The sequence below is a fragment of the Prosopis cineraria genome, unplaced genomic scaffold, assembly GCF_029017545.1.
Source record: "Prosopis cineraria cultivar Desert tree isolate PC_DT_omini unplaced genomic scaffold, ASM2901754v1 PC5, whole genome shotgun sequence".
Lineage (NCBI taxonomy): Eukaryota > Viridiplantae > Streptophyta > Magnoliopsida > Fabales > Fabaceae > Prosopis > Prosopis cineraria.
The window spans coordinates 39259331-39275825 of record NW_026555336.1 but is presented as its reverse complement, the minus strand read 5'-3'; the positions used below and the strand labels follow the sequence as shown (position 1 = coordinate 39275825).

The 16495-nt window shown below is 31.5% G+C and overlaps 1 pseudogene; it reads left to right on the top strand.

Annotated features, from left to right (window-relative positions):
* Positions 1 to 3736: 3736 nt before the first annotated feature.
* LOC129310898 (phospholipase D delta-like) lies at positions 3737 to 10142 on the top strand (annotated as a pseudogene).
* Positions 10143 to 16495: the final 6353 nt, after the last annotated feature.

Below are 16495 nucleotides of genomic sequence, written 5' to 3'. Positions count from 1 at the left end.
TTTAGGCTACGCGCAGGGGATTGAGTAGCAAAGCCTTTCTGGGTCCTTTGAGATGTTTCAAGCTTTACCCTTCTAAGAGATGAGCATGATTGCGTTAGTTCAGCATTTGTTGCTGGGAAATATCAAGTTCATCAAGGCATTTGTTTTTTGGGCTACAACTTTTTAACTGGCAGAGCGATCTATACATGCTTGTCTGTTTGATCCTATGGTATTTGAACACGGACAAAAGTGTGTACCAGTACCCGCTGAATAATTTAAATATTCAGTGCAAGGTTCAAATGTCGTCGCTAACGCTGAATGAGTTCTCTATTGTATCAAAATTGAATATTATTTGTACATTTATATCAGTTTCACTTCGCCTAAAAGAACCGTTTCCCAATGAGACTGATGCTTTCCTTTAGTCGCCACAAGGGAAGTATGCAAACCCCGCAAAAAATGTCTCTTGACTTCTTCCCCGGGAACTATTAGGAGGGTTCGGCTGAGAACGGCAGTTTTTGACATGGTAATTTTAGAGAACAGGGTTATGGCATTCGGGTTCGGGCTAGCTGTGTTCTGTTTCTGTGAGGGGTCTAGTTGAAGGTTCACCCGGGTACAATATTTTGCCCCAGATCAAGTGCGTTACTTCCTTTTATGCGAGAATGACGACAAAATTTAATATGCAGGTTGTTTGGTTTTAATATTATTTTATTTTTATAACAGCACCATGAAAATGTAACTTTAAGGGTGTTTTAATGTTGCCTTGTAGTTTATAGAACGAAATAGATTGTGACTTATTCCTATTAATATTGCCCTTGCAATAACGTGATGAGACGTGAGGATTATAATTTTTTTTATGCGAGGAGGACAACAAAATTTAATATGCAGGTTGTTAGGTTTTAATATTATTTTATTTTTTTATAACAGCACGATGAAAGTATAACTTTAAGGGTGTTTCTGGAGGTTAGGATGAAATTAAATGGAACATAATAATTATTAGTGGTATGTAATAGAGCAGAATAGAACAAAATGTTGCGAGTATAATTTTAGTTTTATTTATAAAGCAATTTACTATTTTCTATATTTATTTTTACAATTTATGTATTTATTAAATGTCAAAAAAATCATTAAAAATAGTTTTTTTTTGTTTTTATTTGGGGTAGAGATGAAAACTTATTAAATTTTAAGTCAAAGTTAATAAAATTTAAAATTTTTTTAATTTTGATAAAATATATTAAAAATGACTTTTAAATAAAATAAGAGTAGTTGTATAGAATGGAATAGATTTTAACTCTTTCTTTTCAATATTTCCCTTACAATAACGTGGTGAGGCGTGAGGATTATAATTTTTTTTTCTTTGATTCTTTAGGACAATTCTCGTCTTCTTTGCTCTTCTCGGTCTGTCCATAAAACAAATCATAATAAATTCAGGTGATCAACTTTACTTGCTACCTTGCAATAAGGTGGTGGTGCGAAAAGTTACTTGTTATCTGCAAGTGCCAAAATTCAAATTGAAAGAGCACACAGCTGTTTTCCTCTATAAGTAGGCCGCAAGCATGTAACTTATGATCTCTCGACGTTTTGCACAATTAACCCAAAATCAACTCAACTTGTCCTACGCAAAGATTCGACTTTTTAACCCAATGTTACCCAAGAATGCCAACGCGACTCATTTTGTTCATATTAGCTTAGGATTCCCAAACTAGTCCTTACTTTGTTTCCCTCCGTTTGATGGAGCACTAGTTGAACTTGCATTTTTACAATGCAATAGACTTTCATGCGTCACTTGGTGTATCCTTGTTTCTTGTACATCTTTGACACTCCAAGAAAATCACAGTAAAAGATATTAAGAACCCATACAATTACTTGATTTTAGTCACTCTTTCGAGTGTTTATTCTAAAAGTATGCTTGTCAAACACTTAAGGGGCATTATCCTCTAGACTCGATTCTCAAACCAAGCCACAGAAATTTTATATCAAATATTTTAAATTAAAAAATTTATCAATTATTTTAAGTTTCAGAGAAAGTAAAATACATACAAAATCCAGTTGTCAAATATAGAAAACAACTCTATCAGTCAAAATGTCTTTAGTATCTAAATTTTGCTGTTAAAAAAAATAAATAATACTCTATCAATATCAAATTATAAGGCACTTTTGAAAAAGATTTGTTATCACAAAATATAAAACATTTTGAAAAGATTAATATTTGTTATATTAAATAAGCTTATTCTAATGTTATCCTTTCTCCCTCTATTTAATTTTAATTAAATGTAGATTTAAAGTTATCAAATGAAAGAAAGGTATTTTTAAAAGTTATATTTTTATTTTGAAAAAATAAAGTTGTTAAATGTATTTAATGAGATTTATTGATACGTGAAATTTTATCTAAAAATATTTATAATTTAAGATAAAGGGAGTTCTTTCTTTCATTAGTAGGTAGGGCGGGTTTTATCCCTTTTTATCAAGGTTTTATCTATTCAGATTTACATAAAATTAAAATAAACTATATTATTCGCTGCTTAAGTGTTATATAGTTAGTACATGTTCGAAAAATGATACTATATGCTATAAATAATATGATTTATTATAAATTTTGTATTATATACCATATATTATAATATTAATATGTGACAAATAATATAATAGATTTTAAAACGGAATAAAATGAATATATATGCTGTCATTAGTTTAATTCTCCTCTCGAACCCCACATTTTCATCTTAAAATTTAATTCCTCGCCGAAATTTTCATACTGTCCTCTGAAAAGAAATATTGGACTATTTGATATTTCTACGCAGTGTTCCACCGTATGTGAACTGTTGTTGTTGTTTTCTTTCTTTCCTTCTTTCTTTTTTTTTGTTACAAAAACTGTAGCAGTTATTAACATAGTAAAATATGCAGAACTTTCCTCTTTTTTATCTTAATTACGGAGATTATTATTTTTAAAACCTATAGAAATATTTTTAATATAAATAATTATAAATATATGAAAATTTCTTTTATTTTTAATATTTTATTTTCATCTATTCAATCACTAATACACAGTTAAGTCACAAATATTAAATTAAAATATTTTCTGTGGATAAAAATAATTCAAAATACCTAAAATTACTGCCTATATATTTTTTTAATTTTTATTTATATTTCAATTTTTTTATAAACTATATTTTAAAATTTTTAATTATACAATTGTCTCTATTTAATAATTTTTTAAACATTAAATGCATAAATTGAAAAAATAATATGCAAAAATGTGGTTAAAATTATGAAATAAGAATTCAATAATAAATTACTCAATATAATTTACGTTTATTTTTATTTAAATTTCATTACATGTAACCTAATTTTTAAGACATGCTTAATTTTTTTTATTTTTTTAAAATTGGGAGAGAGAAGATAAATAAATCATACTCTATGAGAAAATTAATAATTTTAAATAATTAGAAATAAAAAAATTAAATATTTTAAAATTTTGAGTGAAATATTCTTATTGATAGTAAATGTTGGATTAAAGTGCAGATTTTAAAATAGATGACAAGTCTCTGTATTCTTAATAAAATGAAAGGAGATTACTGTATTTTATTTATTAATATTATTGAACGCCAAACAAGAGTGTGAATGTACCAAGAATTGTTTTAATCTAGAATTACAATTACATTTTTTTAACAATAAAATAAAATACTGTATTAGAAGAATAAAATAAAATAAAATAGTGCGTATTGAGAACAGTGGAGAAGTTTTAAAAAATTCCCCAAAAATGAGTGAGGGCGCCACCGAGGCGCAACGTGCCCGCGACATGTAGACGATGTACATGTAATCATAAACCAGAAACCATATTCACATCTTTTGTCAGCATTGAAAATCCAAAATCCAGGAACAATGTCGGAGAACGGTTACACGGCGAGACGGGAATTAGCTATCTTCACGGCGACCTGTACTTGACCATCTTTGAGGCCCGAAACTTGCCCAACATGGATGCTTTCTCTGAGCATTTCCGTCGTTGCATCACCGCCTGTGACAATATCAAGTTCCATTCCTCGGATGCTGGCCACCGGAAGACTCACCGTCGTCGCATTCGGAGCATTATCACAGCGACTCATACGTCACCGTCTCGGTGCCGCAGTCTACTGTTGCCCGGACGCGTGTGATAAAGAATATGCCGGACCCTCAGTGGAACGAGCGATTCAGTATCCCATTGGCACACCCCGTGGGAGTATTTGGAATTTCGAGTCAAAGACGACGACTTATTTGGTGCTCAGCTATTGGGAACTGTCAGTATTCCTGCACAGGAAATTGCCTCCGGTGAGTTGATAGCCGGATGGTTCCCCATTCTTGGTTCTTCCGGTAAGCCTCCCAAGCCGGACACCGCTCTTCGTATAGAAATGAAGTTCATAGCCGTTGAAGAGAACTCGTTCTACGGCGAGGCATTGCGGCTGATCCGGAGCACAAGGGCGTGAGGCAAACGTATTTTCCTTTGCGGAAGGGAAGCTCGGTGAGGTGTACCAAGATGCCCATGTTCCAAATGGGATCCTACCTGAGATAAAGCTAGAGGGGGGGAGAGGTTTACAAGCATGGAAAGTGTTGGGAGGATATTTGTTATGCTATATCTGAGGCTCATCATATGGTTTATCTTGTGGGTTGGTCAATCTACCACAAAGTAAAGATTGTGAGGGAACCTAGCAAGCCTTTGCCACGAGGTGGGGATTTAACTCTTGGTGAATTGCTCAAATACAAATCTGAGAAGGGGTGCGAGTTTCTTGCTGATTTGGGATGATAAGACTTCCATGAACACGTTGTTCTTCAAGTCGGTGAGACTCTAACCTGCAAATTCACTTTTGAACAGACTTTATACCATTTTAAGGTGCATTTTTAATGTTTATTTTATTTTGTAGTTAATATTTGAGCACGTGTACTGAAGAGTCGAGTTTCCTCTTTCCAGTAATTTTTAAATGCCCTGTATTTGTAAACGTAAACTGGCATGTGGAAGATGTATATCTCAAATTCTCCTACTACTCACCTTCTCTGTTTTGACAAAAACACGTTTATTCACTCTGACATTCTATTCATTTCTCTACTTGCTAATATCGTTAAGTCATTAGTGATATTTATTAAATTGTCTTTTGAGATAAAATCCATTATAAAATTGTCTGTGTGAATTCATACAGGTTGTTGGAACTGTTTTCACACATCACCAAAAATGTGTCCTTGTTGACACACAGGCCTTTGGTAATAACCGTAAGATCACTGCTTTTTTAGGAGGCCTTGATCTATGTGATGGTCGCTATGACACACCTGAGCATCGACTTTTTCATGATCTTGATACTGTATTTTCGGGTGATTTTCACAATCCTACATTTTCAGTAAGTTGTCAGCTCAGCTGGGCATATTTGTATGTTGAAATTACTTCTATTTAAGTAGTATGAAAAGTGTTGTCCAAACTCACCATTATGCACGTTTTGGTGACTAAGTATATAGACTTCTCAACATAATTTTGTGTTGAAGCCAGCCATGACGTAGCAGTAAAACCCTAGTTACTATGTTGACGGGCTACACTGATTATATTGCACAAAAATGGATTTTACGCTGCATTATTCATGTTCTGATCATTGAATGTGTAAAAGCTTCTTGATAGAAATTGATATATGTACTATCATCTGCTATGTCTTGGCAAAACTCAAGCCCTGAGTTAATGGGTTGAAGGCCACACTGTTAAATTCTTAGACTGCTGCTTAGACAATTTGTTACGATGTTTTGGCTGCCAAGTATGCAAATTTTATATTTTATAATATCATCCAAAATGTCAGGGAAAGCATGCACCATAATTATCACTCTCGTGTCTTCAAGCATTCATTCGAGGACATGACCTAACACATTACATAAAATTTAGAACTTATATGAAAGATTGTGATTTCAGTCATGTGGGCCACTGAGATAAATATTTCTCCTCATTTAGTTAGTTGGGTAACCTGGTCAGCCCCTCAAATCTCAGGCTGCTCAGCTGGAAGTGGAAGCTGTGGATTATATATCATGTTTTCGAATGCAAATCTAATTTGAATTAGTAACTCAACTTTTTTTTTTAAAAAAAAATAAATGATGTAATAGAACAGTTTGAGATATCAACTTTATAGGTCTTCGTCAGAGGACCGTGTGGGGGGTAATGAGTCGTATGCCACTTTCTGTAAATGTCAGCTCCAATTTATAAGTAATATGGTGTAGCCATTATCACAAAGAATATGAAATGTTTTTCTATTTTACAGTCATTTTTGGCGATTAGCATGTGTTGGGCGTAGTGGTTTATTATCATCCTGATGGGCTGATACGCTGAATTTTAAACTTTCTCTCAAAAATATAATTGATGTATCATTCAATTTATGACGGTGGCTCATATCTTTTGTTTCTGATAGGCTGGACAAGGACTCCTAGGCAACCAGGCATGATTTGCACTGCAGAATAGATGGACCTGCTGCATATGATGTTCTTCTTAATTTGAGCAGCGGTGGAGAAAAGCAACAAAGTGGAAAGAGTTTGGAATACTTTTCAAAAAGGCTTCTCATTGGCATGATGACGCTTTACTGAAAATAGAACGCATCTCATGGATATTAAGTCCTCCCTTGCCTCCCTCAAAGGATGGTAGCACAACTGTTCCAGGAGATAATCCTTTACTATGGGTCAACAGTGAAGATGATCCTGATAACTGGCATGTTTCAGGGTAGAAAATGCTAGTTTGGCTGATATGATATGGCTGGTTAATCAGTTTTTAGGGATAATGAAACTTTTAGTCTCTCAAGTTTGTCTTAGTTATCGATTTGGTCTTTCAAGTTTAATTTTTTATCAATTTGGTTCTTATTGTTTAAAGAGAAAGTAAAACTGTTAAAATCTACTCACATGGATAATGGAAAGATTGATTAGAGCTTTATAGATTAATGAAAAGAAGAGTAATAATTTAGGTATGAAAAAAAGATTCAGAAACTTAAAAAAAAAAAAACAACAAAACAACAACAACAACAGCCTTTATCCCACTAGGTGGGGTCGGCTACATGGATTGCAAGACGCCATTGTGCTCTTCATTTATTAAGCTTTAGAAAATATTATTAATTAAGAGACACGTTCAACAACTTACCAAGAGTGTTCTCTTAGGCCTTCCTCTACCCTCTCTTAATCGGACTCAAAGTTATATGTTCCACTCTTCTCACTGGTGCCTCCCTTGGTCTTCTTTGTACATGCCCAAACCATCTCAACCGATTTTCTACCATTTTTTCCTCAATAGGTGCCACCCTCACTTTTTTCGCGTATGTGCTCATTTCGAATTTATCTTACGTGTATGTCCGCACATCCATCGTAAACATTCTCATCTCTGCTACTCCAACTTTATGCTCTTGCTGTCCCGTTAGAGCCCAGCATTCACTACTATATAACATTGCCGGTCTGATAGCAGTACGATAAAACTTTCCTTTAAGTTTATTAGGCACCTTACGGTCACAAATAACTCCTTTCGCTTTTTCTCCTTTCGCTTTTTCTCCTATGTGAAATATCTCCACTGATTTCGCCATCATTTTGAATAATGGCTCCCAAATATCTAAACTTTTCCACTTGAGGGTATAATTTGATCTCCCAATTTCACTTCCAAATTATTTTCGAATAGTCCTTTACCAAATTTACAATATAAATATTCCGTCTTACTTCTACTCAGACGAAAACCTTTCGACTCCAATGTCCTCCTCCATAACTCAAGTTTGCAATTAACCTCTTCTCTTGTCTCTGCTATAAGAACTATATCATCCGCGAAGAGCATACATTTCGGGATTTCCTCTTGAATATGTTCCGTCAAAACATTTAAAATCAAGTTAAACAAATAAGGACTCAGAGATGATCCCTGATGTAGTCCAATCTTTATAGGAAAATCCTTTGTTTGACCACTAGGCGTTCTTATACTAGTTTTTACCCCCCTCATATATATCTTGTATGGCTTTAATATAAGCAATCCGTACTCCCTTTTTTTCCAACGCTTTCCAAAGCACTTCTCTTGGTATACGGTCATAAGCTTTTTCCAAATCAATAAAAACCATGTGTAGATCTTTATCTTTACAACGATACTTTTCCATTAATCCCCTTAGTAGATAAATCGCCTCTGTAGTTGATCTACCTGGCATAAAACCAAATTGATTCTCAGAAATACTTGTCTCCAATCTCAACCTGTGCTCAATTACTTTCTCCCACAATTTCATTGTGTGGCTCATGAGTTTAATCCCTCTATAGTTAGTACAATTCTGAATATCTCCTTTATTTTTATAAATAGGAATTAATGTACTTCTCCTCCACTCATCAGGCATTTTCTTGGACCGTAAAATCACATTAAATAACTTAGTTAACCATCTCACCCCTTCTTCACCTAAACATTTCCCACGCTTCGATAGATATACAACAGGTCCGTTGGCTCTACCATTTGCCATTTTCTTAAGAGCTTCCTTACCTCCTTATCACGTATTTTCGATAGAATGACAAATTTTGTTCTCCTTCACCAGTTACTAAATCCTCCAAGTTACTAGATGAATCCTCTCCATCATTGAAAAGTTTAGAAAAATAAGTCTCCCATCTATTTTAATTTCATCATCTGTAACTAAATTCTTCCCTCTTCATCCTTAATACACCTTACCTGTTCTAGATCTCTTGATTTTCTTTCCCTACTCTTGGCAATCTTATAAATATTTTGCTCTCCTTCCTTCGTCTCAAGGTTCTTATAAAATTCTTAAAAAGCTTTAGAACGAGCTTCACCCACAGCTCTCTTAGTTTCCTTCTTAGCCATACGGTACCTCTCCCAATTTTCCTCATTGTTACACAAATGTATGGCTTTAAAAACAGTTCTTCTTATACTTGATTTTGTCCTGTACACTATTATTCCACCACCAAGACTCCTTATCTCTCGGACCAGAACCTTTCGATTCTCCCAAAACTACTTTTGCAACCTCCCGTATCTTTTTAGCCATATCCTCCCATATAATGTTAGCACTTCCCTGAGAATCCCAAATTCCTTTATCCAAAAGATTTCGCTTGAAAATATCTTGCTTCTCACCTTTTAATTGCCACCATCTAATCCTTGGTGTTACTACTTGTCGACGTTTTGGATTTTACTCATAATACCCACATCAAGGACTAGGACCCTATGTTGTGTCGTTACAGCATCTCCGGGTATCACCTTACAATTTTTACAAAGTTTTCTATCTGTGTTCCTAACCAAAAGAAAATCAATCTGCGACCTTGAGGCTCCACTTTTGTAAGTGATGAGATGCTCATCTCTCTTCTTGAAACAAGTGTTGGCAATCTTAAAATCATACGCCAATGAGAAATCAAGAAGAGTTGTCCTTCATTGTTTAGCTCTCCAAAACCAAAACCACCATGCACCCTCGCATACTGACCAGCTTCCCTCCCGACATGCCCATTAAGTCTCCTCCAATAAAAATCTTTTCACTCTGTGGTATGTGTCGAATCAACCCCTCTAGATCCTCCCAAAATAATTCCTTAAGACTGGCTTCTGTCCGACTTGCGGCGCATAAGCGCTAATAATATTAACAGTCTCACGTCCAATTATCATTTTTAAAGAAATAATTCTATCTCCAACATTCTGCTAATGCTTACAAAGTTCTTCTTCCACTCCTTATCTATAATGATGCCTACTCCATTGTCGTGTTTGGCAAAGATATTTTCTTCGCGCAGCAAATATTTGAATTGGAGATTTTTTCCTTCTCTTGCCAATTACAAATTCCTCGTCTCATGAATGATCTGGAAATCACATGACTCGTTGTATCAGTGTTCATCAGCTGTGTGTTGCTTAGCTTGAGATGGATGGTTTGATATGTGTGTGTGCCTGCAGATTTATGGTTACAGAATGTCACTGTGGGCAGAGCATCTTGGGTTGCTGGACGCAAATTTTGAAGAACCAGAGAGTCTGGAATGTGTGCGTAAGGTGAATTCTATTGCAGAAGAATTGGGGAAGATACACTTCAGAGAACTTCTCATTATTGCAGGGACATATTCTGAAGTATCCTGTACAAGTAGATGCTGATGGGAAGGTTAGCCCTTTACCCGGATACGAGACTTTCGTCGATGTTGGCGGGAAAGTTATGGGATCTCATTCCCCTACAATTCCTGATATTTTAACAACATAGTGTTCTCTAGTTCCTCAATTTGCCTTCATGTTCATAAATGATTGCTTAAGATTTAGCCTCGCCTCCTACTGGCAAAAGGCAAAGAGGAGTAAGAAAGCTAGAGGGTGAACATTTTACTTGTTTTTCTGGTCAGGAATTAGTTTATTGGCCGAAATATTACGCGAAAATGTTGGGATAGAGATGACAATGGAACGATATTTAGTTCTTATTTTTCTCTTTTTTCAAACGAAAAACTATTGTCACTTATTGTTCCATAATTTTATTGTTTATTCTTCCTTTTTTTATTTTTTTTCCTCACCGCTCCATGACTGTTTTGCTCCATCTGGAAATACCCCGAAAAAAATTAATTTAATTTGTCTATGTTATAGAGTTGAGAAATTTATGTATGATCTAATATTTTAGTTTAAAAACATATGTTTGTAATTATATAGTATGGATCAGATCATGTCATCTTGGCATATGCCTGTTGTAGGGCAGAGAAGGGATTTGCCTTTGCCTTTGCTAATTTTAAAACATAACTTATAAAGATTGGGTATTTGTCTAATTTGTCTTAAATTTCAACAAGTCATCGACTTCGTTGATGTAGACAAGATAGATAGATACGATGAGCTTTGATGGATCGGGAATTCAATGGTCATCTCATCCCCTTTTATACGTGCGAACTTCTATTTGGCTAATAAAACAAAAAAAAAAAAACAAAAAGTAGTTGGAACTTGACAGGCTCTGTTGTGTCCCCCACCCCAACCAAAAAGCAGACTGTTTTCTCTCTCCATGGGTAGCACATGGAGGATGGAGCTGGATGAACTTGACCTGAGGGGCTGACAATGAGATGGTCGATTGCGCAAACGAGGAGCGTAATGAAATGACATGGGGTCATCAACCTCTTCCTCAACCTCACCTGCTATTCTACTAACAGCTCTTGCTGTATCTCTCTTCGACCGTAAAATTCTCCCTTCTTAATTACAACACCTACCCACGATCCTTTCTTCGTATCTTTAAATTTCTTCAATTATTGTATACTTTTCCAATAACACTGAATATAAATAAAATATTTCTGAGGTTATACCCTTGAATGTTTTTCTTTTCAACTGGGAGCAAGTAAATTGAATTGATGAATACACGTTTGCTCATTCCTGATACTTTCATTCCTTATTTTTGTTCAATGTTGCACCTATACTTAAAATGAGTATAGCTATCCATATCAGATAGACATGCATCGCATATTCTCATACTTACACACATATATATATATATATATATATATATATTTTTTTTTACTGATCTGGATCTGCTTCAAAGCAAAACAAACTGGAGAGGAATTTGTATCATTTTCTGCTTGTTCATTTTGGGTTTTAGGTGATATATATGGCCAACAACCTAACTTTGTTCCCCTTATGCTTAGGATCTGATAAGTTTTTGCGATCCAACTCACTTAAACTTTCATTGATTAAAAAAAAAAAAAAAAGACTATAAGGTGCTATTAAAACTCCAAATCTAATTTAAAGTTTGGATTGGTTTTAAATTTTTAATTTATAACTTTTGAATAATAAGACCATCATTTAAGAGTAAGTCTAGGTCTTATCATTAAATTTAAGAAAATTATGTATAGGTTTCGTGAAGTAAACTTATTCATAAATAAGTTTTGCAAAATTCAAAAATCAGGATATAATTTAAAATTAGGCTGTAAAGATAATAAAATTTTATAAAACATATATTACATTAATCAAATTATTAATTTATAACTACTTTATTAGTAATTTACAATTATAATTTAACTTTTTATAATTATAATCTCACATATCTAATAGTTAAACAATCATGTGTTACTAATAAAGTTTAATATTAATTATTTACAACTATTTTATGAGTATTTATAATTATAATTTTAACATTTTACAATTATAACTTCACATATTCAATAATTAAATTGATCAGTTTAACTATTGAATATGTGAACTTATAATTGTAAAAAATTGAAGTTATAATTATAAATTACTAGTAAAATAGTTGTAAATTATTTTATTGATATAATGTATATATATTTAATAAAGACATTATTATCTTTTAAGCTCAATTTTAAATTACTCTTAAGTCCCTACGGACCTAGTCATGATTTTTAAATTTTATAAAATTTATTTATAAATAAGTCAACTTCATAGCTCTTATATGTAATTTTCTCTTAAATTTAAACAACCTAACTTGAAATTAAGTTGTCCAAATTTAATATTATTTTATTTGTGTGTGTGTGTGTGTTATTTTTATTAACTTGATAATATCAGATTTACTAGTAAAAAATAAACTTGATAATATCATATACTTTCTTCATTTAAAAATGTAAGATATTTTTAACTGAATCTTACCCACCAATAAAGTTGTTACTTTCAAACTAACCCTATCTTTTCATATTTATTTTTATTAAATGCCTTACAATTAATATAAAATCAGTTATTAATAGGGGCATTTTTGAAAAAAAAATAATGATTGCACCTTAAAAGACTAAAAATATCTTATATTTTTTAACATCCAACTTCTCAAAAAATGCATTATATTTTTTAACAGAAGGAGTATAAAATAATTATTTTTTAAAAAAAGAGTGTAGAGAGAAAATCGATAATTAACTATCAATTTGTTATTAACTTTAAAAGCGCCCCTTTTTTTTAAAAAAAAAAATGAAGAAGTGAAAGGTTGATATTAACAACAACAAGTCATATCCCACTAGATAGGGTCAGTTGCATGGATTATATGATATCATTATGTTCTATAATTTATAAAATTTTTAAAAATATTGTTAATTAAGATGTCTCAATTAACAACTTTTAAAAGTATTCTCTTTAACATTTCTACCTTCTTGATAAGGTTCAAAATTATTATTTATTCACTCTCCTCACAGGTGCCTTCAATAATTTTCTTTGTATATATCCAAACTACCTCAAACGATTTTTTACCATTTTTTCTTTAATAGATGTGACACCCACTTTTTCACATACGCGCTCATTTTGAATTTTATTTTCACATATATGTTTGCACATCCATTTGAACATCCTCATATCTGCAATTTTAACTTTATGTCATTACTAATTCGTTAAAGCCCAACATTCACTAACATATAATATTTCTAATCTTATATTAGTTCAATAAAACTTTCCTTTAAATTTATTAGATACCTTACAATCGCAATTAACTCTTTTAGCTTTTTTTCAATTAAACCACTTAATTTATATCCTATGTGCAATATCTCCATTTATTTTTTCATTATGTTGAATAATCACTCCCAAATATTGAAACTTTTTAATTTAAGGTATAATCTGATCATTCAATTTCACTTTCAAATTATGACTCATTGACTTCTTATCAAAATTATAATGTAGATATTTGTCTTGTCTTACTCCTACTCAAGTAGAAACTTTTTGACTCTAATGTCTTCCTTCATAATTTAAATTTACAGTTAATCTCTTCTCTTGTCTCTATAATAAGAACTATATCATCCGCTAAAAGCATGCATTTAGAAATTTCTTCTTGAATTTGCTCAGCCAAAACATCTAACATTAGGTCAAATAAATAAGGATTCAAAGATAATATCTAATGCAGTATAATTTTTATGAGAAAGTCTTTTGCCTCGCCACTAGATGCTTTTATTCTAGTTGTTGCCCCTTTACACGTGTCTCTCGTATAGCTCGAATATAGTCAACTTGGATACCATTATCTTTCAATGCCTTCTACAGTACTTTTCTTGACATATGATCATAAACTTTTTTTTCAAATTAATAAAAATCACATGTAAATCTTTAATTTTACATTGATATTTTTTCATTAATCTCCTTAATAAATAAATCGCTCTTATAGTTTCCCTACCTAATATAAAGCCAAAACAATTCTCAAAAATACCAATTTTCAATCTCAACTTATGCTCAATCACTTTTTTTCACAATGAATTGAATAACTCATAAGTTTAACTCTCCTATAGTTATCACAATTTTAAATATTCCATTTATTTTTGTAAATAAGAGCTAAAGGGATTTTCCTTCAATCATTAGGCATTCTCTCAAATTATAAAAGTTCATTAAGTAACTTAACTAACCACTGCACTTCTTCACCCTAATATTTTTGCACTTTAATAAAAATACAATTGGGTTCACTGATTTTATTATTGTTATTTTTTAAGTTCTTCTTTTACTTCCTAACGATGTATTTTTGGATGGAATAACAATTTTTGTTCTTTTTGAAAAGCTTGATATCATCTTTTAAAAAAAAATGATAATATTTGGGCCTGCGTCCCCCTCTTAAGTCAATTCCTCTCTCCATAAGTCGTAGCTATGGTCCTGTTTCTTAAATGGGAGAAAGCCGCTATGATGCTACATCAATCGAGCATCTCAAATATTGGGATGCGTTATAAACCAGTCGACACAATAATTCAAATGTCAATGATTCATCCAGAATTAATATAGTTATGATTAAAATAATATAAATTAATTAAAATATATAAAAATACTCATATATCAGAAACCTTGAAAAGAGTAATATTTAAATAAAAAAAAATTAAATCACAAGCAAATAAAAATATTCATATATAAATCACATATAATCCAAAAAAATAGAGTTTTTAAAAGTAGAAATATAATAGATTACTTTTTTTTAATGCATTTTTAACTCAAACAATATCCCTTCAAGTTCATAAGGAGAGAGACAAATATATAAAATCCAACCCATTCAACTCAGTTCATTGATCTGGGTCAGCCAATCCGGATAGGATTTTAAAAATAAATATCATTAATAATTTAAATATTGATTCAAAATTTGTACAAAACACGTAATATGGAGCAAATTTCCTCCTTTAAAAGATACTTCCTCCATCCTTTTATATAAAAAATTTTTTAAAATATTTTTTATCCCTAAATATAAAGGGTTGTTAGCATATCTTTTAATAAATGAATCATTATATTTTATTCAATTTAAAAAAAAGTACTCTCATTTCTTTACTTTAAAAAAATTTATTTTTTATTTACAATAATTACAAGCAAAATTAAAATATTACTATACTTTTAATTACATAATTAATTTTTATTACTTTACATGACTCAATTAAAAAAAAATATATATAAAAATCAAGGAAATAAATATAATAAAAAAGATGGGAGGGTAATTTCTGCTCATGGTTGTGGTAAGCAGGCATAGTAAATTTCATGTCGTCAAGCGATCATGTCAGCGGCATTTGATATCACATATTACTGCTCACCGACTTCACAACCTCAGCATTTAGTTTCAACCTTCAACTACTTTGTACATCTCCATCAATCGACTCAGGTTTTATGGCATTATTAATTAAATCATGTTAACATTAATAATTGGATATCTCTCCTCAAAGAATTTCACACACACAAGACTTTGGTCGTGTTTTTTGTATGGAGTTTGAGATTATTCTATTCCGTCCCAAATTGTAAAATTATTTTAAAAATAATTTATTATTTTAAAATACAAAATAATTTAATAAAATAAGATTTCATTAAATGTATTTTTCTTATATTACCCTTCTTTTTTATTATACTCTCTCTAATTAATCATTTGCTATTATATTAAATAAACGATATCTTTTAAAGTTTATATTTTTATTTTTAAAAAATAAGGTTATATAATTTTCCGCTAAAAGCATGCATTTAGAAATTTCTTCTTGAATTTGCTCAGCCAAAACATCTAACATTAGGTCAAATAAATAAGGATTCAAAGATAATATCTAATGCAGTATAATTTTTATGAGAAAGTCTTTTGCCTCGCCACTAGATGCTTTTATTCTAGTTGTTGCCCCTTTACACGTGTCTCTCGTATAGCTCGAATATAGTCAACTTGGATACCATTATCTTTCAATGCCTTTTCTTGACATATGATCATAAACTTTTTTTTCAAATTAATAAAAATCACATGTAAATCTTTAATTTTTACATTTATATTTTTCATTAATCTCCTTAATAAATAAACGCTCTTATAGTTTCCCCTACCTAATATAAAGCCAAAACAATTCTCAAAAATACCAATTTTCATCTCACTTATGCTCAATCAATCACTTTTTTTCACAATGAATTGAATAACTCATAAGTTTACTCTCCTATAGTTATCACAATTTTAAATATCCATTTATTTTTGTAAATAAGAGCTAAAGGGATTTTCCTTCAATCATTAGGCATTCTCTCAAATTATAAAAGTTCATTAAGTAACTTAACTAACCACTGCACTTCTTCACCCTAAATATTTTTGCACTTTAATAAAAATACAATTGGGTTCACTGATTTTATTATTTGTTTATTTTTTAAGTTCTTCTTTTATTTAACGATTATTTTTGTTCTTTTTGAAAAGCTTGATAT